General features: G+C 40.4%; 1 protein-coding gene across 1 annotated transcript in view; it reads right to left on the bottom strand.

Annotated features, from left to right (window-relative positions):
- FBXL7 (F-box and leucine rich repeat protein 7) overlaps nt 1–24,971 on the bottom strand; it is a 418,157-nt gene that overhangs the window by 392,007 nt on the left and 1,179 nt on the right. The gene's annotated exons all lie outside the window — the stretch shown is intronic.

Raw genomic sequence — 24,971 nt, 5'->3', positions numbered from 1 at the left:
TTAGGTTGGTTAGCCAGAATCTCCCCCTTGTCCCTCATGCTTCCTCTCAGTAATTTTCCATCCACTGACTCCCCATCCTGCCCCTTGACCATAAATTTCCACTTTTCCTTGTTGTATTGCAAGTTGAGCCCAATCTCTCTCTCCTACTGCAAAGCCCCATTGCAGTGATTGATCTCTACACCTATTGATAGTCCCCCTGCCTTCCAGTTCTTTAACAAATGTCATAATTTTTTCTTTAACAAAAATCCATGGAGGAGATGGGAATAAACAGAAGTAAAGGGAAATGTTTATCCAGAGAAGGAACCAAGTAGAATATGTTTCTGGAGATCATTAAGTGATATTTGCAAGAAAACAGTTTTTGTCTTAGCGAAGAATACCTAAAGAATTAGAACCATTCTACCCTTAAAAGTGATCTGCACTGACAGGCAAAGCACCTTGAAACAGGAGAAATTTGAGAGTCATAATATTGGATATATACCAATCAAGGCAGTATGGAAGACATTCCTTCTTGGATAAGAGGATGTACCAGATAATCAAGGATCCCCTTATGGATGAAAAATGTTGCCTGCCATTATCACTAAACAAAGGAGGTTGTAGCCATCAAGCCAGCAGCCGCTACAGCTACCCCAACCCGGGCACCCTTAGGGGATTCAGGATGGAGGAAAGCAGAATACTGGCCCAAGATAGCTAAGCTGCATATCAAAGGAATGATTTCAATGAGCCCAGACTCTTGCATCTTCCCATACACAGAAAAGCACTAAATTCATTAACTTGAGTTGTCTGGTTTCCTGTAATTAACAATAACAAATGCATTAACTTCAGTTGTCTGGTTTCCTGTAATTAACAATACTCTTTTGCTGTTCCAACTACCTGGTTTTTTGTTGCAAAACCCCCTATGCATCCTGGCTCCACCCTTACCTCTTCAGAGCGGTCTTCCAGAGCAATACGAGAGGCCATCTTCCAGGCTTAAGTTCTCAGAAAGTCCATTGAATAAAATTTAATTCTCAGCTTTTAGGTTGTGCTTTTTTTTTTTTTTCAGTCGACACCCTGCAAGTCTAAGATTCTATGATGTTCTGTTTTAAAATATCCCCAAAACACTTCTCTGAATAAAGTTTATGAAGCATACAACTGGAAGGAAATGGATTAAAATGTTAACAGTGATTATCTCTGGGTCGTGAGACTATGGTAATTGTAATTTTATACTTTTTGCTCAGCTATATCCTCTAAATGTTTTGTAGTAAATATCTGAGAACATTTTAGAGAAACTCCTTTCAGGTAAAAGGAGATATTCTGTCTACATATACTTGGCCAGTTGGCAACAGATAACCACACTAGCTTTCATTTCTTATGAATTGAATTTAAACATCTTCACGCCATAGTAACATCTGAAGATAATTTTTGGAAACAGTTAAGTCACAGAGATGAATATTTTATAATTTCTCAAGCTGATAATAAGAAAAAATAGCCATCAGTGATATTTCATTTTCTTCCTCAATGGACTCTTTCAGCTATTGTAAATTAAATTTAGACACTGTGATACTAGAATATAATCACTAAAGGCAGGAAAGCATATAGACCTAATAGTTTTATAATACCTTACATTACTGATGAATGCTCATTTTCCAAGAATCTCATCTCACTTTTGAGTTTCTTTAAGCTCAAGGCAGTTAAAGGCAAAAAAAAAAAAAAAAAACCCTGAAAATGAAGAAATGCAAAACTGTGTATTTTTTTCTATTCTAAGTGTACCCAGTCTGAAAGGGCAATCAATATTGTAAAGGCCAATAAACCAACTGAACTCCTGCGATGTGAATGGTAAGCAAGATTTAGCACGACTCCACCCAACCTTGAGAGAACGGAGATTCGTTCTGAAGTAAACCCAGGAATGAGATTGAGAGCCCGGGCATTGTAAGCCCTCCAGGAAGCTGACAATAGCTTCAAGTACTTTCTAGGAAGGCTACAATCCTTTCTTGGCATAGACAATCCTCACAGGCACCAGAAAGCAAGTGGTCCAGGACAGTCTAAGTGGAGTATACACTTTTTACACCCCTTAACTCTCTCAGTCTAGATTTGATTATGAGCTTTCCCATTCCCTATGATGACATGCTCATATTCTCTTCATTTGCTTAGAATCTGCTTTTATGCAGGAATGTTCCTCTTCTATTTGTGGATGCAGAGCTTTTTTAAGCAGGCTTCCCTCTACTGGAACAGCAAGCTCTTGCCCTGTTCCTTGGAGCTCCCAGGTCTGTTTTGAATCAAAAGGCTCTAATTGTTTTGAGATTCTGACATGAGATACTCATTGTTTTACACTGATTAAATGGCTTCTTGATCATTCCTCCCAGGATTGGATGTTAACCAAAACTTTAAGGGCAACCAAAAGATGCCTTTGGAATTCTTGTTCCCACAAACAGACATTCTGCTTTTCTCCCTAGACAAGGTGTGAGCGAATGGGCTAGTATAACGCAGAAATCGCAGGAGAGTTTTTACTAGTAAGTAAATTGGGTGATCTATGTGGACTCTTCTTGGGTAACCCTTACCCAGGATCCCTGCTCCATCCCATTAACCCTGCCCGCCATTCCCTACATGGAACTTACTCCCAAATGCCACCCCCATCACACATTCCGTCCCACCGGCAGAAAGTGCTGCCCTTTCTCTCTGCCAAGCCAAAGTCCCTTTGACTTTACACAGCAACTCCAAATCCAGGTTCCCCAGCAGGAGTCCCTCCTTCGCCCCGCCCACCGCAGATGATCTCATTCATCTCCCCAGTTCCTTTCATCACTTCCACTTCATTGCCAACAAGCACACAGAACAGTACTTTACTTTTTGATGGGTGACTTCATGCTCAGAACTGATCACCGTGTTTGTGCAAGTGTGGGTGTCCTCTACAAAACCCCAAACCTAAGCATTCCGGCTCCGAAACAGCAGGAGGCATATATGTTCTAATGGTTTTCTTATATTTTAAGTGACCTTGTGCAACACTTTGCGGGGAGGAGACTGTGTCCAGAGTTGAGTCAGGGAGCTGCTGACTGGCTAGGATCTTTAATATGGGACCCAGATCGGCAAAACTCAAATTGTTCTAAAATCCCTTCTCATCACATTCTGTGGACTCCTCTTATATTGCATGTCATGAATTCTGTCCCCTGTGCCTTCTCTTACACAATAGACCCCTCGGCTACAGATGTATACGTATTTGGATATATATGTAGGTATGTAAATACACACACACACACACACACACAGAGCAATGCACAGAGGAAAAAGCATTCTACCGGGAAGCCAGGTAACTGGGCTAAGGAACAACTCAACAGCTTAACTCTGTCCGTGTGCACAGGTGACTGCACTTAACCAGCTTCAATGATCCCACTTGCAAAATGGAAAAATATGACGGGAACATTCTAGAGATGGTGGGGTCGCATTCTAAAAGTACCATGATAAAAAGAAGGCATTGCTATGGATTTTTAAAAACGAATGAGGTCAGACTCATTCATTAGTAACTATATGAAAAATAATTTAAAAGTCTGAAGACAGGTACCTTTTCAAGTGTTCCTTTTCCAAGAGAGACAGTTTCTCTACTTTTCTACATAAAGATGTACCGAAATTGAGTAAATACAGAGAAGAGCCACCACTTAAGAGTGGGCTTACAACGTGCCAGGAACTTTCAATTCATTTAGGACTTTTTAACTCATTTAAAAATCTCACAATTGCCCTCTGAGCTAGGTACTGCTATTCTCATGTTAAAGATGGGGAAACTGAGGCACAGGGAGGTTATTTCTCTGGCTGACGGTCATATAGCTCATTAACTGACAGAGCCAGGATCCAAACTATGAGATGATAGACATATATGCTATAGAAAGAGGCTCCTGCAGAGAGCTAAACAAATATCAGAAATTCGAGAAAACGCTCTCGAATTCTAAACCCAGTGGAACAGATGATAAACGTAACAGGCTCTGGGAGGAGGGGGTCCACCAAACATCTCACCCAGGCATCTTCTCTTTCCATAGACCTGAGGCCACTCCTGTCCCTTCCTCATGGGTCGGGACATAAGTTACAACGTACAATTAGCTGCAGAAAGATTAATGTAGGCAAGTTGAAGGTTACCTATATTATAACTTAATCTCCTATGATAAATGGATAAAGTAGAATCCAACACACCACCTGAGAAGAGATAAAATTCAACGTTTGGTTATAATAAGAAAAAGAGAAAATTTACTGACCTGCCAAAATTAATGAAATTGCATGAGTTATTCTTCCAAGCCATAACCGATAATAACACCAATGCTCCAAAGTACATTCTAATAACTTCATAATCCTACCACGTCTGGGTGAAAAGAGAGGAGGGTCATCGGCAGCAAGGAGGAGAGAAATCACACACACAGACATACAAATCATTTCCCATTTTCATTCTAAAATATAAAAGGGAAAGTAAAATATAATTCCACTAATTTGAGAAGAATGTCTCCAGCCTCTCTACAAGAGGTTTATCAGTTCACTATACACACGAGCCCTTCCATCTCCCATGAAGGAAGCACCATTTACTCACACTAATGGACCATAAAATCCATTCCTTCAAAGTGCACTTCACTGCCTTAGTCAAGCCTTTTGCTTAGAGTAGCAAGATTGCGCACATCTTCCAAATCCCCAAATCCACTGAGCGCTGAAAGCCCACGGGGAGTCACAGGTCTGCGGTTCTTCATGAGAATCCAGACGGAGCCACTCCACACACTAGGTTACTTACTGGATGGTGGAACAAAACCAGCTGGGTAAAACCTTCTAGTTTAGTTTACTGGAACTCTACGCCCATATTTGCTTAAATGACAACATAGTAAACGCTGAGAGTCATGCAACATCTAAATTAAATCCACATATCATCTCTCCCAACACCCAAATTAACGATGGCAAATGAACCGTCACCTTAAACGTCATCTCTTTACGTTGAGCATTAGCTTGTAGGGTAAAAACTGCTGATTCTGCCCCAAAATCCATTCTCTCTTCCGCAGCAATAATTTAAAAGGCCACATTTCCAAGCCTCACGGGCAGCAAGGTGTCAATGTGCAGCTCTGTCTGGGTCAACAGGATGTGAACAAAAGTGATGCTACAATGTCTGGTTCATTTTCAACCTATACAAGAAAGCCACTTGCCCTGGAGTTCTTTTTGATCTTCCCGGAAATCGGGACACATCGGTGCAGATAATGTCATGAGACTGATGGGTCAAAAAGATGGAAGGAACCATATGACTTACCATGTGCCATCCAGACTGCTCACCTCTTGAATATTACATAATTTTTAAAAATTCTTTCATTTACTGTATTTTTGTAGTCTCTTATTACAGCAGCTTAGTTTTACCCTAACTAATAAACTCAGTGAAATCGATCCGTTAGTCCCACTCACCCTAACTGAAATCCTCTGTAACAGCACAGTCCAATGAGACTTTCTCAATGATGGAATTGTTCTGTATCTGCACGGCCCAATATGGTAGCCGCATGGGGAGACCAAGCCCTTGTGATGTGGCCAGTGTGCCTCAAGAACTGAATCTATGATTTTATTTAATTGTAGTTAATTAAAAATTCAAAAGCCACATGAGGCCAGTGGCCAGTTACTACTTTATTGGACAATGTAGTATCTGGAACATGTAAAGTTGTGAATGTACAACAATTAGGAAGACCCATTATCATCATAGAAAGACCCATATTTTAAAGCTTAGAGCTTTTGCTAGACTGTTACAGAGTAACAGAAGGCCTCAAACCACAATTTTCTCAAAGTAGAAGTAGACACTGGGCTGAGACTAAAGTATGCAGTGTTTAGGGTTGTCATTTTAAAGCTGACACTAGCTTATATTTCAACATGAAGGACACTTGGGATTCTTTTACACTACCATCAATACATTTATCTTCCATAAAACTAAACTCAGCAGAAGATATTTTTGTGGGAGAGACAAATGCAAAGCAGTTAGCAACAACCAGGCTAACCAATAAGTTACTATCTTTATTCCATTACTCTGAGACCTGGGACAGTAAAACTTAATTGAGAGATTAAGATTTGGAACCTTATCTTCTGATTAATTTGGGCACTCATTTTGTAAAACTCCACTTTGGAGAGGTCAAGTTTGCATTTATATTGTAAAACACTACAAAACTCCCAGAAAAGACTTGTGTTATAAAGGAGACAAATGCCATGGGAAATGTCCATCTGAAACTTGTAGCTGAGTTTCTGAATACAATTATGAGAAACAAATAAACCAAACTGGGCACATTGCCCAGAGACAACAGTCAAATATAAACTTTGGAGAGAGACAGAAATGAAGGGAGGGTGCTGAGACAAGAAGGGGGTGGCAGGGGGGATAAGGGCAAGAGAGAAGGGGGAACCACGGGTGACGGAGAGGGAGGGGCGGGGAGGGAGGGGAAGTAAAGATAAGTCTCCTAGAGCAGGACAGATAATCAACTAGCAATGGAGGGGCAAACCAAAGAGAAGTGACTGGCCCAAAGTCTTAAAGGCATTCACAAGAGCCCCGATTTAAGCACTTTTGTGGAGGATTTACATAGACACATATAAAATGGACATCGTTTTTTGCCCCAGAGTCAGTTTAGTAGTAACCTGAAAGGGACACTCCAGCCTCCGTTGTTGGATGAGCTCGACCAGCAATGAAAACAGTATTTCTAACTACTATTAAAAGCTGAATCTGAATCTTCACTCAGTAGGAAGAAATTTATAACTGTTTAAAGATTTAACCTATCCAAATACAAAGCAGTAACAAACAGAGAAAGATACACGCAGCTCAATCACCCCTGAGCCTGCAAGCAGGTGCAGAGAGAGGAGGCTCATTCTTACACGGGAATTTGGGTGTTTCTTTATCCTGCTTTTTCTAACAAGTTAGGAGAATCGCACCCAGTTGTCCTTAAGGACTTGGAACTACAATACTTCAGTGCTGCAATAGTTTTAAATCAAATGATATTACCCAGAGAGGAGTAGACTTTGTGTGCTCAGAATCAACAGCTAAAATTTTTATTTCCCAAAGTGGAAGTGTCTAAAACTCTAGTTTATAAACATTGCCCAGACATACAATGTATTGTAGAACAATGGACTAAGGGCTGGACTAGGACACGTGGCTTCCAATTCCAACTCTGCCTTAAGTCAGTTAATAATAATAATAATAATAATAATAGCAACCTATTTAATTGACTCTAAGCTCCTTTTCCCCACCCCTCCCACTGCCCACTTAACACCTTCATCTTACAACCAATATTATCTTAAATCACTTTGGCAAATCATACTGTAATTTCGTGAAACCTTCCAGTCATATGTTCTGAGTTCAAGAAAGCAGCAGCCTCAAATCATCTTAGATTTGATGAAATGCAGATTAGAGTAAATCAGAAAGTAGCATTTGTGACATGCCAAGTACTAGCACTTTATATCTACCAATTCAATCCACTCTCTGACAACTCTTGGAGGGAAGAACTGCTACTAACTCCATTTTCCAGATGCAGAAACTGAGGCACAGAGAGGTTAAGTAACTTGCACAAGATCACAGGACTAGTAATTGGCAGAGCCAATTGACACCCAGGAAGTCTGGCACTCAGGTCTATGCCCTTAGCCACCACGCTCACTGCTGTACCTCATACAGGACTTTGCGTATCTTTTCAACCATTTGGTACCCAAGCTTCTTGTTAATCTCCAAAGGAGTGCACTGGACTAATCATACTAATCGTCTCTAGGGTCTAATCCATCTTTAAAACTCAGGGTGCCCTGACATGAAAGAGAGTAGTACATCACTTCCCTTTGTAGGGCTGATACCATATTATTAAAGAAACAAATGCTACTTTATAACTGATTTCTTAAATTCCTTACAGAAGGATACTGTTTTTCTCTTCACTTGCAGAAAAAAGAAAAAGAAAAAAAGCTTAGAGGACAAAACTGAGGCATTTTTGTTCTTGGTTAAATATCAGTAATTTTAAATAAAGCAAATATTACCCTTTAGGAAACCCTACCACTACTTTTGTGCCATCTTCTGTCTAATTCAGCCTTTTCAATCTCTGTAGGATTGGACATTGGTGGACAAACTAAATCACAGCAAATAAATGTGCAAGAATCTGGCACATAGCATATCATTTGATCTTGTGAGTTTTAAAATAGGAACAATAAAGTGCACATATATATACACACCACGTGCGCACACACACACACACCCAATTTGTGTGTGTGAATGGTATTTCACATTGAGGACTCTTGAAACAATGGGATTTTTCCCCCAGTTTTAGAACCGTGAAAATGTCCATCACTATATGAAATGGCATAGAAAACTACACATCAGAGTGTTATTCCCTGAACTTAACAGACTCCCAGACATCGAAAACAAACTTACAGTTACCAAAGGGGATAGCCAGGGTGGGGGAGATAAATTAGGAGTTTGGGATTAACATACACTACTATATACAAAATAGGTAAACAACAATGACCTACTGTATAGCACAGGGAACTATATTCAATATCTTGTAATAACCTCTAATGGAAAAGAATCTGAATCACTTTGCTGTACACCTGAAACTAACACAACATTGTAAATTAACCATACTTCAATAAAAAAAAGAATATTATACCCTATTAATACCAGGTCTATCTTCAAATCCCACAAACACTGGATCTCTCTACTTCACAGGAATATCCAGATTTGCCATAATAAAAAAATAGCTCAACTCTTTTTCAAATCCTTCATGCAATTAGAACTCAAAAATGAAAACTTTACCAAAAAATAAACCACATTCTAGCTTCCCTGCATCAAGTGCTGATCTAAAGGGATCGTCCAAAAGAGGGATAAATAGAGCATAACTTATGCTGCTCCTGTGACAACTTCTTCTAGCTTTAGACAGGAATTTCCTGTTTTAAAAAATGAATTCCAAAAGCAATTTTTTTTTCCAATTTTCTAAGTTTCTGGAAGAATTTATTCAAAGCCAATCCACCAGTTTATTACTGGGCCAAATCAGGAGAAGTTACAAATAGTGTGAAGTAGCTATTTGAGGGAGACACCAACTTAGCTCCCTTAAAAATGAGGTTCTAATGAGGTCGCCTGTCTTGCAAGTAGTGGGATCCAGATTCTAACTCGGGCTGTTTGGCTCCAAAGCTGCTTAACCTGTAATCCCCTACTGTATGCTCTGACTTCCTCACCAGACCCCGAGTCTGCAGAGAACAAGCGAATGTTTTATTCACCACGATATCTCATGGGCAGGCCATGCCCGGGCCTGACAGATGGAGATTAATAAATATCTGCTGGCTAAATGAATTAATAAAGGAACTGAACAATTTAGATGAGCAAATGCCCAAGTGTATCAGTCCCTGAAAAATTCCTTCAGATCCTGGGTGGTGATGACAAGAGGAGAGATCAAAGACCAAATTAATTGTCCTGGCCTCCAGAACCAATTCAGGGAAACTCAGGTCAATCAGAACATTAAGGTCTGTGAGCTAATGTGGCCCCCAAGCACCCAAACCAGAAGGTGGAGTCTTTCTAGAACCTTCCATCTCATTCATCCCCTTCAGCCAATGAGTCCCCAAGTCCTTCTACCTTCTTTCCACTGCTGAAATCCATACCTTCTTCCTCAGTCATTATGTACCCGCTGTAATTCAAGCTTTCACCTGCCCTCACTTAGCCGTTCTTCCTCCCTCCTACGTATACTACTGTTGGGGTCTTGATGGGGCTCCAGGAATAGCACCCCTCTCTCCCAGTCAGATTCAAAACAAACTGAGGAAATCAGAAAAGAGGAGTGGCAGAGAGAGGAAAATGGCTCCTTTATTTCCAGGAACTCTAGTTCAGAGGTTGTATATAGTCTTAGGTCTACAGCCAAGTGGCTAATACTGAATCCAAGTGTTGGCAAGCATGAGACCAAAGCCGGTCTACTTCTGGGCAGAAGAGCTTCCCCCAAGAGGAAAACAGAATGAAGCTCAGATGTTGACTTTATCCCTTCCAAATTTACCAACCAGGTAAATACTCAAGGCCAGGAGTTATATTAATGGCACTCCCTTCACAAGGAGAAGAGGAATCTATGTGCCTGGCCAGCAATCTCTCTAAATCTGTCCCAGGCTGGCTGCCTTTGCTAAGCACTGATGCGCCCTCCTGCCATTCACAGGGCTTCACGCTGCTTTCACAGCCGTGTGCACCGGTCTACTGCTCCCGGTATGGGCCTGAACTCAGATCATCCTCTCCTCCTCTCGTAGTTGACCCACTGGTTCCTGCCTCCTTGCCTGACCTTCTCTCATTCCCTCCTTAATAGCCATACCTGGCAAGCTCTGACTCATTTTTCCAGGCCCAGTTCAAGGTCATCTCAGATAAGAAGTCCTTGTGAATATCCCCAGCTAAAGCTCACCACAGCCAGGTCTGTCCCCCATCGCATGCTTTACTTTTGCCACCCATGGCTCTTTCAGTACTTTATTCCACCTACTAGACTGCAGGCCCCTAAATCAAGAACAATTTCTTATATTTTTTACCCCTCAAAACTGAGGACAGATTCTGGTACGTGAGTGGATACCTACAAAGATTTACTGGATCAGAGAGATGCAAGTAGCTAAATGCAAAGTAGGACATAAAAATTCCATACAAATAAAATGCCACAGTGGATCAGAGGGAAGAAAAAGCAAATCCAGCTGAGAGCACCTGACATATTCCCTCAAAGTAAGGGGTTAATAAGCATTATGAACAAAGATATATCTAAGGGAAATCAAAGAAAATTTTATTTTAAGAAGTTAACATTGAATTGGGCCTGAACTGAGCAGGACTTGATTGGTAATCAAATAGAAAGAACAGTCCAAGAAAAACAAAACCCATGACAAAAGACACAAATCTAGGAAAATAAAAGATACATCTGGGGAACACTGAGGTTCCTAGTTTAGCCAGGGTATGGAGTACATATAGAAGAGCATCCTGAGAGAAAGCCAGAGAGGGAATCTGTCTAAGCACACATAGGGCCTTGAATACCAAATAAAATAAATTTCTACTTAATTTACAGATGATAGGAGTCAAAGAATATTTTCTAAGACAGTAGCTGGTTAATTATGCCAAGGAAACTATATAAAATCTGGATCCTTGTAGTAGTGATAATAACAAACTAATAATTTGTTTTTCAATTCCTTCCAAATTTCTCAGGACCACAGTGACTCTGAGCTTACAGTCATTTGATAATCTCAACGGAACATTATTTGAGCATAATAAAATGACTAATAAACTATTTAGGATGATCAGGAGACTAAATATTAATTTGTCATCATTTTTCATTTTGCTTATGATTCTTTCAACCCACCCCTGCATGTTTCATCCACCTAATGAATCTGTACTTGCCACTGGCCTATCATGTAATAAGCCTTGCCAATTTCCCAATTCTCTTAATAGCCAGTATCACAAAACGCTGATTTCAGGCAGTAATAACTATGACCATCTGTTTCTACTTCGCCATTTCTTCTTCACTATTCAACTATCAACTGTGGTGAGCTTCAGAGATCACTCTTTAAAGAATAGTAGACAAGCAGCAAGATAGAACCACGGAGAAATTATTGAGATGTCTGACTTCAGTGCCAGAGTTGAACAAACGGATCAGACAGATAAATGGTCTCTAGACCCATCTGCAGTCAATTCTGAGTTACAGCAGCAAAACAACTCTGAACAAATTCCAATACGGCTCTTCAAAAACAGCACCTGGAACTATAAGCCTGTTTTTGCTCTTTTGCCAACCAGCTATGTACTTTTGGTCAAGTTACTTTAGTGCATGGGGCTTTATTTCCTAAATCTATACAATGAAAGGATTAGACTAGGTCCCCAAGCAAAAATCCATTCATGTCTCTTAACTGTCAGATGAAGGCTCCCTTTTAAGAACAGCCAGGATTCCCAGAAAGATGATTTTCCCAGCAGTGGCATCCTGCCCTTGACCACTGCCAGAATAGCATCGTATTCAGCTTCTCCGTTGTCTTCTATTGGTTTCCCCAGTAAAATAGTCTCTGATATGATTTGAAGTACAGGAGCTTTATTGGGAAGTACCCTTGGCATCACACTTAGGAAAGGCAAGGGAGAAGGCAGACAGAGACAGAATTTGGTCTGTGATGCGGGTGCAATATAGGACTCAGCCAACTAGAGTTCCGGACCAAAGATGGCTTTTCAGAGTTGTCCCAAACTGTACCCCCGCCTCAAAAAGTCATTCGATGGGGGCTGCTCCCTTGCCCTGAGTGAGAGTAATTTCCAGAGAAGCCCTGAGCCATGCTGGGGGTAGGAGAGAGTCAGTCCCGGAGGGGCTAACTGCACAGAGAAGGAAGACAGCGACTACATTCACCTCAAATCTTCTGAAAGTAAGAAAAAAGGGCATGAAGCATGGTGAGTAAGAAAGAAATGGATTTAAAAGAAACACCTGGACTCTGTATGACCTTAACCAAACTCTTTCATTTCTTTGTGCCTCAGTCTCTTTCACTGTCAGCTGATCTGTGGTCAATTTCACCATGAACACATCCAAGATTCTATTACATGTTTCATTCTTGATCTACCCTCAAAGCCCTTTTTATTACCTACCCCAAGGCTTACAAAGATTGTGAAGGAAAAACCCCCACACATATCAAACCTCTCCAGGAGCATTTGAAATTCAACTCCATTAACTGTGAAGAGTTGATCAACAGCAGCAAATTCAAATCTACACACCACAGTGGACACACAGCAATCCCACGATTAAATTAGATTTGCAGGCAGCAGCTTGGAGATTTTGACATTAGACTGAACACAATTACTCAGTTAGTTGTAACTTTATTACCCATGCTCCCCCTTGTGAGGCAATTTTCCTTATTGGAAGTAAAGCAACCCCAACCAAAGCATTTAAAAATGATCCTTTTCCTGTTTTTATTAGCCTGTATCAAAGAAATGACTATTTGAAGCACAACCAAGGGGAGCGAATTGGCTTTTTATTGCTCAGTTCATGTTGTGGCTTCAGGAATGGAGAAAGACTCCCCAAGGAAATACTGTCTCTCAAAACAAGCTCACAGGGTGATCAACAGGAGAGGTCTTTGGGAGAGATGGAAAATAGAGAAAATTATTAAAATATAATTAAGTAGGCAAAGTGGATGCAAAATGAGATGTGAAAAGTAAGCTGTTCAGGACAGAAATGTCAAGTCTTGAAATTTATAGTAGTCTCCACAATATACATTGTCCAAATGGGGCTACATAAATCTTTCCAACCAGCGGAGCAGCTGCTGACCTTTAAAATCAGAAACCAAAAGACAAAAATGAGTGTATGAATGCCGCCTGTCAATCTGAATTTATGCTCTGGCACTTCAGAACAAACGTCAACCAGGCTCAGTGCCATGCAGAGTACAATTCTCACCAACAGAGATTATATCCACTCATCTGAGCTGAACACATATTCAGGTAAACAAACTAAAACATACGGTTCCAAGCGGATATCATGTCACAGAACCATTTCAAGTCTGTTCATAAACTAGACACCTCTATCCCAAGTTCCATCTCAGAAAGCTCGTGTGTTGGATTATTTGCTTCTTCTTTAGTTTGATTCTTACGGTGACCCTTTGTCTAAAGCTGTTCCTCTAACAGATACCATACTCTTAAAAAAAAAAATGGCTCTTTAATTTTAATTGTATTTTTTAATTCCTTATAAGTTACATATTTCTCTTCATTTACAGAAAAAAACGGATGTGAGGAATAACGGATTTTGCTGAATTTATAGGAAAGGGTTATTTAAATAGTCTCGTGTATGTATACGCATATACACACACTACAGCTCAATAATGTTTTTCTTTTTTTCCGAAACTGATTATTTCACTTCTGATTTTAGTAAGGAGGGAAGCCAGAAACAGAAGACCTACTAGAAACCATTCCAATCATACCAGACACATCTAATAATTTTATATTTTGCATAATAAAAAGGAGAAAAATAAAGATGCAGAGCCCCCAGCATGAAGTAGATGAATATAGAAATTTAAAAGGATTCATAATGCTATAACCCTTTAATGCAGAGAAGAGAACAGAGCCGAAGGAGTAATTTATTAATTTAGAGATCAATTTTTAAATGCTTTCTAGATTGATTTACTTAAATTGGCACGTAAACTCGATTTCCAAAGCAGCTGAAACAAATATTACCAAACAATACAATTTGCAATAAAAAATAAACAGTAGCATTCTACTCAATACTCATTGAAAATAAAGTCCACAATACTGTAAATCAGTGAAGTTGAAATGTCTTCTGCAATTGTTTTTAGCAATGCTGAAAAATACATTTCATTTTTCTCATTGAAAATAATTAAGTCCACAATACTGTAAATCAGTGAAGTTGAAATGTCTTCTGCAATTGTTTTTAGCAATGCTGAAAAATACATACTTCATTTTTCTCATTGAAAATAATTAGGTCCACAATACTGTAAATCAGTGAAGTTGAAATGTCTTCTGCAATTGTTTTCAGCAATGCTAAAAAATACATATTTCATTTTTCCTTAAGCACACAAGCTAAACTATTTTAATCCATAAGATACATCCACACTGTTCAAAATAAAAGTCCAAGTTAGAATATCCTCAGAAGAAAACATGCCCAGAGAAACTTTCTTTTAAGAGTAAAATGTTCAAGTCTAAGAAAAGTTCACTGAAAATATGATAGGGTTTTCATAGGCTTTTTTAGATCCAATAAAGATCATGGCTACAGATTCACCCTCATGTATTTGTTTAACAAAAATATATTAAGGACCTAACACGTGAACAGGGTTACAGTCATGTCAGGTAAGCATGTGGTAGGATGAGCAATAAATAAATACAAAGGAACAAGGAACAGAAAAAAACAAAAAAATAGACAGTAAACCAGAGGACAATGAGTGGAAAGTAAAGCAATTAAAGGCTACATGACAGTGTGGATTTCTATCACAACAACATCAGAACCTCAGTGACCTCTGATAGCAACTCATCCTAAAGGGCTTGTCCAGGACCTCAACACTTCCAAAGACCTCTGAACAATGTGGTTCTTCAACACCAAAGGAAACCAGAAGACTGAAGACAATAAGGACTCCAGTGATGCTGATGGGCCCCAATTGTAGAGTTGATTCTCTGATCCTCCCAAAAGTAAAGTAACTTTCTCTACGCATCTAGAGCAGCAGCTTTCAGAAGCAAACACCCCTCACAGCCCCAGCTGAGTTTTATCAGCTAGCAAGTGACACCCTAACAAACAAGGCCATCTTGTCCTGAATATTTATCTAACAATTCACTCTGCATTCTCATTACGATAATCTTACCACTGCAAGGCTGCTCCCGTGAGCAGTGGCACAGCTCTGTGGCCTGAGATGACCGAGAGGGAGCAGGTTTCTCTGCTTCTATCAATACTAGAGCTCCAAAAGCAATTAAAGGACAGGATGGATGCTTGCAGACCCCCCCTTTCATCCTTGGGTGCAAGCAATTTAAAATACTGTCACAGGGCTTCCCTGGTGGCGCAGTGGTTGAGAATCTGCCTGCCAATGCAGGGGACACGGGTTCGAGCCCTGGTCTGGGAAGATCCCACATGACGTGGAGCAAATGGGCCCGTGAGCCACAACTACTGAGCCTGCACGTCTGGAGCCTGTGCTCCACAAGAGGCCACAACAGTGAGAGGCCCGCGCACCGCGATGAAGATTGGCCCCCGCTTGCCACAACTAGAGAAAGCCCCCGCACAGAAACAAAGACCCAACACAGCCAAATAAATAAATAAATAAATAAATTTTTTTAAAAAATAAAATAAAACCCTAGCATGATTATATTCTTTTTTCTTGTAGCATTTTAAGGGAAGCCATATTATGATGAAAAGTGTACTAATTTAGAATCGGAATGACCCCATCTATTCTCAACTGTAAAATCAAGGCAAATCATTTAACCTGCCAAGGCCTCAGTTTCCTCATCTACACACTGGGGATCATGGCAGACACCCCTCCCACAGTCCCTGTGATGATAAATGAGATTAATTTCTGAAACGCTTTATAGTTTCCAAAGCAATTTCCTAGACATCCTCATGGAGAAGTTTCCCAGGGGCTAGCAAAGATAAAGGCAAATACAAATACATATTGGAATAATTCCCCACATTAATGGCTGTTTCAAATCCGTACTTTTGAAACCAGAGGGAAATACAAGATATAACTTACAAACTATTTAGGAAGGAAAACGTGCACACCTCTTTCAGTCCTCCGTTAGCTTTTGTTTGTGAGCAGGTGGCCGTCCCAGGTCAAAAGCTATCCCGGCACCAAGATAATCTGCTAACGCTCTGGGGCAAAGTGGGACAGCCTCCCAGCTCTACCAGGCACTCTGAAGACTCTGCAGAATATGCTAATTATTTTACAGGCTGCCATTCTCAGAGACACTAGTCAGCCTGCCAATTTGTCAGCAGATTGGTGCCTAATGAGCAGTTAATTGGCCCTTGGGAGAGCCAGGTAAAGTGAGTTGAAAGTCTCCTTCCAAAGATGTCTCTCATTTTTGCTCACCTCATCCATACATAAAACTGTCACTTTCATTTTTAACGGGCTACTTCGCAGTCACTGCAATCCTTTGAAAGACACAAACAAAACAAAGATCAGGAAAGACTCTGGCTGCAACTGACATGCCCACGCAGGAGGGGGTCAGGGGCACCGCGGAGAGGGGCACAAAAGCCAGCACAGCCACAGGGATTTCAGACCGGACTGCGCCACTCACCAGCTCTGTGCCCTGGACAGTCAGCCCGCCTTGCCTCGAAGCTCCTGTGTTGGCAACTGCAAAATGGGATGATCTGTGCCCGCATCCCAGGCTGCCTTGAACTACAGGAATGAGTGTGTGTAACACGCTCGGAGAGGGAAGTAGCATCTACTAAGGGCTCAGTAATTGTTACTATTACGGAAATGACCGAAAATACAGCAAACCTGGCAACAGCCAAGCCTACCAAGTATCTGTTAGTAATTGTTTTTGTTCCTTGAACTAAGATATTTGTAAGAAAAGAGCACTGAGTAGAACAGTGATTCCATTCTTTACGGTAGAGGGCAATCAGTGCCCTAACACCAATTCTCTCTGAATTTCTCCTCTTCTTTCCTCTCCTCTTATTTATGTTTCTTCCCCTCCACCCTCAGTCTCATACCTGTTAATCCTCTCCCTGGGGTCTGAGCCACCTCCGACAGCTGGACCGTGGAAGGCCTGGCCTTAGACTTGGACCTAACCCAGAGGCTCCTGAGATTCAATTCGAGTACTCCATCGGGTCAAAGGTTCAACTGCACATACAAGGAGCCTTTTCCTGACTTCTCCGCCTTGCCAAAAAGTGGGCGACTTGCAGCCAGAAGGTCAATCCATGAGCAGAAGAAAAATTCCTGAAATTTTTCTCTAGAAATTCTGATTGCCTTTCCACTGCTACATCTGCTTGGAAAATGCAGCACAGGAATTTACCACAGCAAGGGTAGCAAACAAAAAAATGTTTTAATAACATTTCTACACGTTATAACATTTAATAACATTTAATAACATTTCTACGTTATAACGTTCTAACATTTCTGCTCAAGGCTTCTAAAGTTACAATTATGAGTTCGTGCGGTGTTAACAACTGTTTTTCATTTTGTTACTGGTTTAGAAGTTAAATAGGGATTGATAGAGTGAGCATATCTAATGCACAACCGAATAAAGATTTACAGCTCCAGACAAAGTCGACACTCCTTCACCCAGGGAACGGGGAGAATGGTGACCACGTGTTTAGATTTCATTACTCAGGAAAATTCAGAGATGGTTCATAATCATTCGTGTCAGAAGTCTGAAAGTTGTACGTCTTTGGGGTATGAACTGGCACATTTAAAAAGCATCTGCCTGCAGGCTCCCATTCTCCTTGGTTGCAGGGTACAGGTGTGGTGAGGACCTAGGCTGGTCAGATGCCCCTGCGCCTCCTCTGAAGCCTTCCAAGGTCCTCGCTTACAGGTCCCACAAGAACCACTTCCCATGGAATAAACGGCATCCGAAATGGAACATGAAGATTTTCGGGAACAATTAGGGAAAGACTCCTAACAAAAGATTTAGTTTCTCCCAAGAGTGTAAGTGACTCCCCCTCCAATTTACCTGTTTTCTTTTTTTAATTGAAGTAGAGTTGATTTATAATACCATGTTAGTTTCAGGCATACAGCACTGTGATTCAGTTTTATATATATATATATATATAATATATATGCATATATTATATAATGTGTATACATATATATATTTTTTTCCTTCAGACTCTCTTCCCTTATAGGTTATTACAAAGTATTGAGTATAGTTCCCTGTGCTATATAGTAGGTCCTTGTTGGTTATCTATTTTATATATAGTGGTGTGTATATGTTGTTATTGTTGGCGTTGTTTTAGAAAATATGTGCATCCTTTAGATGTTTGGGGAGTTGCAGATATCGTCCAGTGCTGTCATTATTTAGAGCTGCTCTAGTCTTATGCCCACTTCCCACTTATCACTTACATTCACACTTAGCACATCGGAAAAGTAGGGTCCCTCTGTGAATCTGCATTTATCGTCTTGTTCTGAAATCACTGGCCTCCCTGCCTAGCTTTTCAGTTAGATACTGAACTTCCTTAAAGCAAAAGTCTTATTCTATCTAGAGATTTAACGCAGTGAGTAGATGGAAGAAGAGGTTTAAATTTCTGTAACCAAAACCCAAAAAATGCTACATTCTGGGAAAGTTCAGCAGATATGGACTTTATCACCACGTGGCAGAACTGCCCATCTAGCTCATGCACAGAAGACATGGTGCTGAACAAAAAGGAGTCAGGGCTCCTTGAGAAAGATGATGTCTTTGTGAGGTTCTAGTCAATTTGTAGCTTCTGATCAGACGTCACTAACCAATGATGCCAGTTAAGTCTTATCAACAAAGTTAAAACATTAATTCAAGATAGTCAACACAAGCGCAATTCAGGGTCCTGCTTCAACTTCAGGAGATCTACATGTTTTAGGGTCATAATAAAAGGCACAGTAGGTAGAGTCCATACCCATTACTGCACTGAAAATAGGACATGTCATTTATCAAACCCAATTTTTGGTTCAGGAGATTATGTACCACTGAAGGCAGGGAAACAAAATCAGTTGATTTTCCAATTAATATCTAAATATATCTAAAAAGACATAAACACATACATGTAACAGAGAGAAAATTAACCTAGAGGAAGTGGGGATAGTACTTTTCAACAACTACAAGGATAGAAACGTATTAAGGGGGGGAAGTAGCAATATGAGTTCAAATCAAACAATAATCCTTCATCAAACATAACTGCAACCCACAGACACAGAACACAAATTTATGGTCACCAAATGGGAAAGGGGGGAGGGATAAATTAGGAATTTGAGATTAACATACACACACTACTATATATAAAATAGATAACCAAAAAGGACCTACTGCAGAGCACAGGGGACTGTTTTGTAGAGCACAGGGAACTATTCTGTAATAACCTATAATGGAAAAGAATCTGAAAAAAATAGATATGTATGTATGTAGAATTGAATCACTTTGCTGAAACTAACACAACATTGTAAATCAATCATACTTCAATTAAAAAAATAAATAAATAACTGCACATGGCAAATTGTTTGCTAGGGATCTTGGTGTAGGGTCCTATAGTAGACCCCTTAGTTGATGCAGAAATCTCTAGCACAACCATCTTTACTGTGATCCCCCTTCCCCATGTGGGAGGACTCACTTCCTCATTCGGCAGCCAGTCTCAGATGTGGGCAGCTCTAATCATTAGCTCGTCCTCAGACTGAGTCAAACCTACCTACCTGCTAGTAACTTACATATCTTGGTCTTTGCTCAGCACTGTGAAATTTAACCTTCATCATGACAGCTCTTCAAATATTATTTTTTAAGGTATTAAGTTTCTAAACTTCATTTATCCCCTTCTTCATTATTCAGAGAATTAATTCACTCTAGATTTTATTCAAGATACTGTCACATATTTTACGACATTCCAAATGCCATGGTGCGTGATATCTAGGAGTTTCCATCAGTCAAAGAGCCAAGCCAAGTAGTCTAATCAACTTCCAGACACACCACTCAATAAGGGCTAAGGGTAAAAGTGATTATCAATTACTCAACATCAACCCAGAATTCATTCTGTTTCAAAGGGCAGAGAGAGCTGAAACAAAGTTGCCGTGAGTTGATTCTTAAGGAGAATGGAAAGTTACCTCTCTTCTCTTTCTCTGTTTTAAATATGCAAAAAGATTCCTCAAATCTCTGAAAACACGCTGTCAGACTAAAAATGGTACTGATAACGTCACTAATGCTTTGATTTGAGCCAAACAGTGGAATCACGATCATGTATCTTCTGCTTTTCATCAGAATGAATTTATTTACTGGAGGCAAAAGATAAAGAGCTACATCCAACTAAGAATTACAGAGACCGTTGGAGAGATCTTCGGCTGAGCAGTCACACATCCAGTAAGTCAGGCAACATCTACTGGTTGCAGAATGAAGGGCATTTCCTAGCCTCCCCCTCCCCTCCCTACAAAAGCAGTCACAAACCATCTGCTAGAATACCATTGGATAAAACATATTTGTAAAGACGCTAGGCAAAAAATATGCCCAGTGGCCAGACTGACTCTGTTCCACTCCAGCTGACTACTTACAGGAGACTGACGATGTTACACTTTTACACCTGCATGAAATGATGATGCAAGCCCTCCGGCATAAAGAGTATTCACTCTGGTAGAACACAGTGGTTGAAAGGAACAGTCAACATGCTACATGGATCCTCAGGGCTTAGTCTCTCACTTCTTTTAAGTTTCTGTCTAAATGCCAATTTTTCCATAAGGCCCACAGTGACCACTCTAATTAAAATTGCCACACCCTTCTCTTCCCAACTCCCATCAGTCTTTTTTTTTTTTTTTAAAGATTTTTTAGATGTGGACCATTTTTTTAAAGTCTTTATTGAACTTGTTACAATATTGCTTCTGTTTTTTATGTTTTAGTTTTTTTGGCCAGGAGGCATGTGGGATCTTAGCTCCCCAACCAGGGATGAAACCGGCACCCCCTGCATTGGAAGGCAAAGTCTTAACCACTGGACCACCAGGGAAGTCCCCCCATCAGTCTTAATTTGACAATTTTCTTTATGCAGAGACTTAGCTCCTTAGAACTTACCATGTGGTTTACTAAATGACTGTGCGTGTGTGCACACGTGTTAACTGTTCCATTTCACCTCTCTCCCAACACACGTGGACACGTGCACACAGAGGAAGATAAGATTCACCAGGACAGGATCTTTATCTGTTTACTGTTGTATTCCAAAAATCTAGAGGAGTTCCTGGCACATGGTAGGAAATAAGAAGTCAACATATACTGGTTGAATGAAAGAATGAATAAGTAACTCTGGGCTTAGACTTGGCCCTGAATCCCAATTCCACCTACGCTACCTGTAGGATCTTGGGAGAATGACCATCCTCTCTGCACCTCTGTTTCCTCAGCAGTAAAATGGAGACACAGGAACACCTGCCCCATAGGATCAGGATTGTCATGAGAATTACACTGTAACAGGGAAGAACAAAATCTAACTCCCTGTTGGAGCTGTTTCTTTTACTTTAACCTTTGCTCTCTTGTTGCTTTTTGTTACTATAATCACTAAAATGATGTTGTCTATAGCTATTAGCATACCTAATGGCCTCCCTCAGGGAACCCTGCCCCTCTGCCTAAATGTTAAAGTGCCTTTGTTCAGTTCACAGGGAAACATTCTGCCCACCTGTGAATGGCTGCAAGAAAGAAGAAAGTAACACATCCCCTCCCTGAGGCTGGCCAAACCAGACGTTTTGCAAGACTTATGGCCTTTTTATTTTACTTCCTCACCTCCCCGCCTTCTCTGTTCTATAAGAGAAACTAGCATCCAGACCCCATAAGATGGTACTCTGGGACCCTAGTCTGCCATCTTCTTGGACGCCCGGCTTTCCGAATAAAGTTGCTATCCTTGCCTCAGTACCTCGTCTCCCGATTTACTGGCCTGTCGTGCAGCAAGCAGAGTCAGGTTGGACTCGGTAACAACAAGAGCCAGTGTACGTGAAGGGCTCAGGATCATGCTTGGACAAAGTAAGCATTCAATAAATGTTACTTGCCATCGTTATTATTCTTTCAAGATATGCTTCCCAAAGTGGTGATGGACTGGCGATGATTTATGCTCCCAGGCAACATATCTGAGAAGCACAGATCTGAAATGGTGAAAAGGGACTCAGGGCGTTGATAGAGCAGCAGAGCTACCAAGGTCAAGCCCCATCACAAGGCCTCAGCAGCTCCAATTCAACAACAGGCAGGATTTTACAAAGAAGCTGTTAACAGTGTAAGGACGACAGACTCAGCCCTGCTGGAGTAGAATAAACATAACAACGAAACCACCGAGTGAGTGAGGGTGAGGCTGGAAACCTTAAAAGGCAGGAAAGGCAGCTCCTCTCTCACTACTTGAACAGAGAGATTTGTTTATTTGGTTTAACTGGAGTCAAAGCTAATGGTTCTAATGGCTTTCAATCACCCCAGCTTATTCTCCAGATTTCTACACATGGGCTGTAACTTAAATTTTATGAAAGAAGACAAAGAGAAAAAATCAGCCCTCCATAATAAGAGTTTACTGGAACATACTAATCATTTAGACATTCGCTTATATTTCTAGAAAGCTGAACATCAGCAGTGGTGTGGCAACTTTTTGCTGGAGCAAAATCCAAGTCTGTCTAAAGGCTGAGAACTAAATCCTTAACCTGAACGTTCACTAAGTATTTAGGAAAACAAAAAACTGGAAACACCCAACATTGATAAACACATAACTTTAATCTCAGGAGAAAAAGCAGAGATTGATTGAGTTAAGAGAGGAAGTGGGAATGAGTAAGGAAGATAGAGATGAGGGTAAAGAGGATAACAAAGGGATTGGGGCATCTACTGATTTCAGGGCAATAATAGTCTTAACTTCCCTATTTATTACAACATGTCTTCCCAAGGCGAATCTCTGTTAAGTGGTCCATTAAGGCATTATAAGAGCAAACTAAAATGAAGGACTGCATGTTCAAGGATGAGCATGACAAATAAAGCCAATTTAAAGAAAAAAAAAATTCTCTCCTCACTCTATAGAAGAAAGACCTTAAGATTTGGAGACAACTGAGCAAGGTCACGGTAGCTAAGTTGAAGCTGGAATCACATTTCTAGACTCTCAAGTCAATGCTTTGCATCCCATACCAGAACTGCCTCGAGCTTTTAACATGCATGTGATAAGTGGTTCAGATTCTGCATTTCTGACAAGCTCCCAGGTGATACTGCTGCTTCGGGACCTGGAATGATGCAGAAGTAGGAATTGCACCTGCTAAGTTAAGTCTTGGGAATATTTTTTTTTAACAAAAAAGATATTTTCCAGGAGCAGGAGAAAAGTGAGATTACAGATGAAATACTGAAGTTTTGAAAGTTCTAATAATTCACAACAATATCTGTAAAATTTCAGGGCCATTTACATGGTGGTGTCAGCTCCATTAGTAAGTAAAATATACTGAAGTTACAGTTTTTTAAAGTATACACAAACACCAATGTTTTATAGTTGGGGGATCTCTCACTGAGCCATTCTGTGGATATGCATTTGTTGATAATTTGAAATATACCACACCTAAATTGCACTAAATCTATAAAACTCTCTTAATTCTCAGTCTGCTTTGATAATAGGAATACTAAGTCTAGGGGTTGCTTTCACTTTCTTTGAAAGTTGACATTGTAGATAAGAAAGATTTAGATAAGGATTTGGTGTGGCACTAACACACCAAATTCCAAAAGGCTTATCTGCATAGATTTTACCATCCAATAGCACAATATAATAAAGCTGACCATACCCAACTACATATATTATAACCATATAATACATTACATATATTATAATGACATATATTAGGAGAGGCCCAGTGTAACTGGGGAGAGAAAAGATTTTTGAAAAGCTCTTGTTATTCGATTTCTCTATTTTCCCCCCACCTATCACAGAGGAATGGCGATGCACTTGAAAAGAGTTGATGAACGCTGAACACAACGTGTCCCTCCAGCCAAAACTGTTACCTCCCAAAGCTTCCTTTTGGTCCCCCCTTGAATCAGCTGAGCCCAAGAGATTTTTCCTATAAAAAGTCCACAGTGTATCTAAATCAGATCCCAGTAAAATTTCGCTTCAGCTGAAGTGAAAATGCAGAGGTAGCATTTACGGATAACAGCTGGAGAACATTAGTTCTCTGTCTCTCCTTTTCTCTCCCAAGGGTTGAAACCTCCACTGTTCAGACAGGAAGTAGTCACACACCACACACTGTACAATGCGAGAACGCTGGGATCTCAGAACAAGTTGCAGAGGATTAGGAAGAGTGTGAGGGGTTTTGTTAAAGAACACAGAGCAGTGACTCTGTGTTCCTCTTGGGGTGTCCATTCCCCCCACCAGTGTTCAAACGGCATAATGTATGCACACCCAGAACTGACAAGCACACACTTCATTCCCTGAAAGCTTCTTTAATAACTCAGAGTAAGGACGCTTAATCTTTCTTTTTTCCACAATTTTTTAAAAACATTTACTTCAAGAAGTTTTGGGGGGTGGCCAAGATTCTCCAGTAATCTTTTTTGGCATAATTTCACGGCTGCTCTCTAAAAAGACCACCTTTCAACTTTTTAAAAAAAAATTGTCAGGAAAAAAAACCTCTTTCACATAACTGCCCAGAATAAGGAAATATATATATTTCATATATATATATGTGGAATTCAAAACATGATGCTCTGGAAAAGAATGATTTAAACAAAAGGTTCTTGTGGATACGGTTTTTTAGGGTCGGTTTCTGCTGTAATTCCACAAAGCTGCTGAGAAAGAACACAGACGCAAACATGGGGAGAGGCGTCCACATTCTGTGGCCACAGCTCAAAGTTTTGAAGAGGATGATAGGAGTTTCCCTAACACCACAGGCTGAAGAGCCATTCTGCATTCCTACCAGTCTTCAGGCGCTGGACCCCGTTTCTAACCGCCGGTCCTCTGGGGGCG

The sequence above is a fragment of the Balaenoptera ricei genome, chromosome 3 (genome assembly GCF_028023285.1).
Source record: "Balaenoptera ricei isolate mBalRic1 chromosome 3, mBalRic1.hap2, whole genome shotgun sequence".
NCBI classification, from domain to species: Eukaryota; Metazoa; Chordata; class Mammalia; order Artiodactyla; family Balaenopteridae; genus Balaenoptera; species Balaenoptera ricei.
The sequence above is the reverse complement of the archived record's forward strand: the minus strand, read 5'-3'. Positions and strand labels throughout refer to the sequence as shown.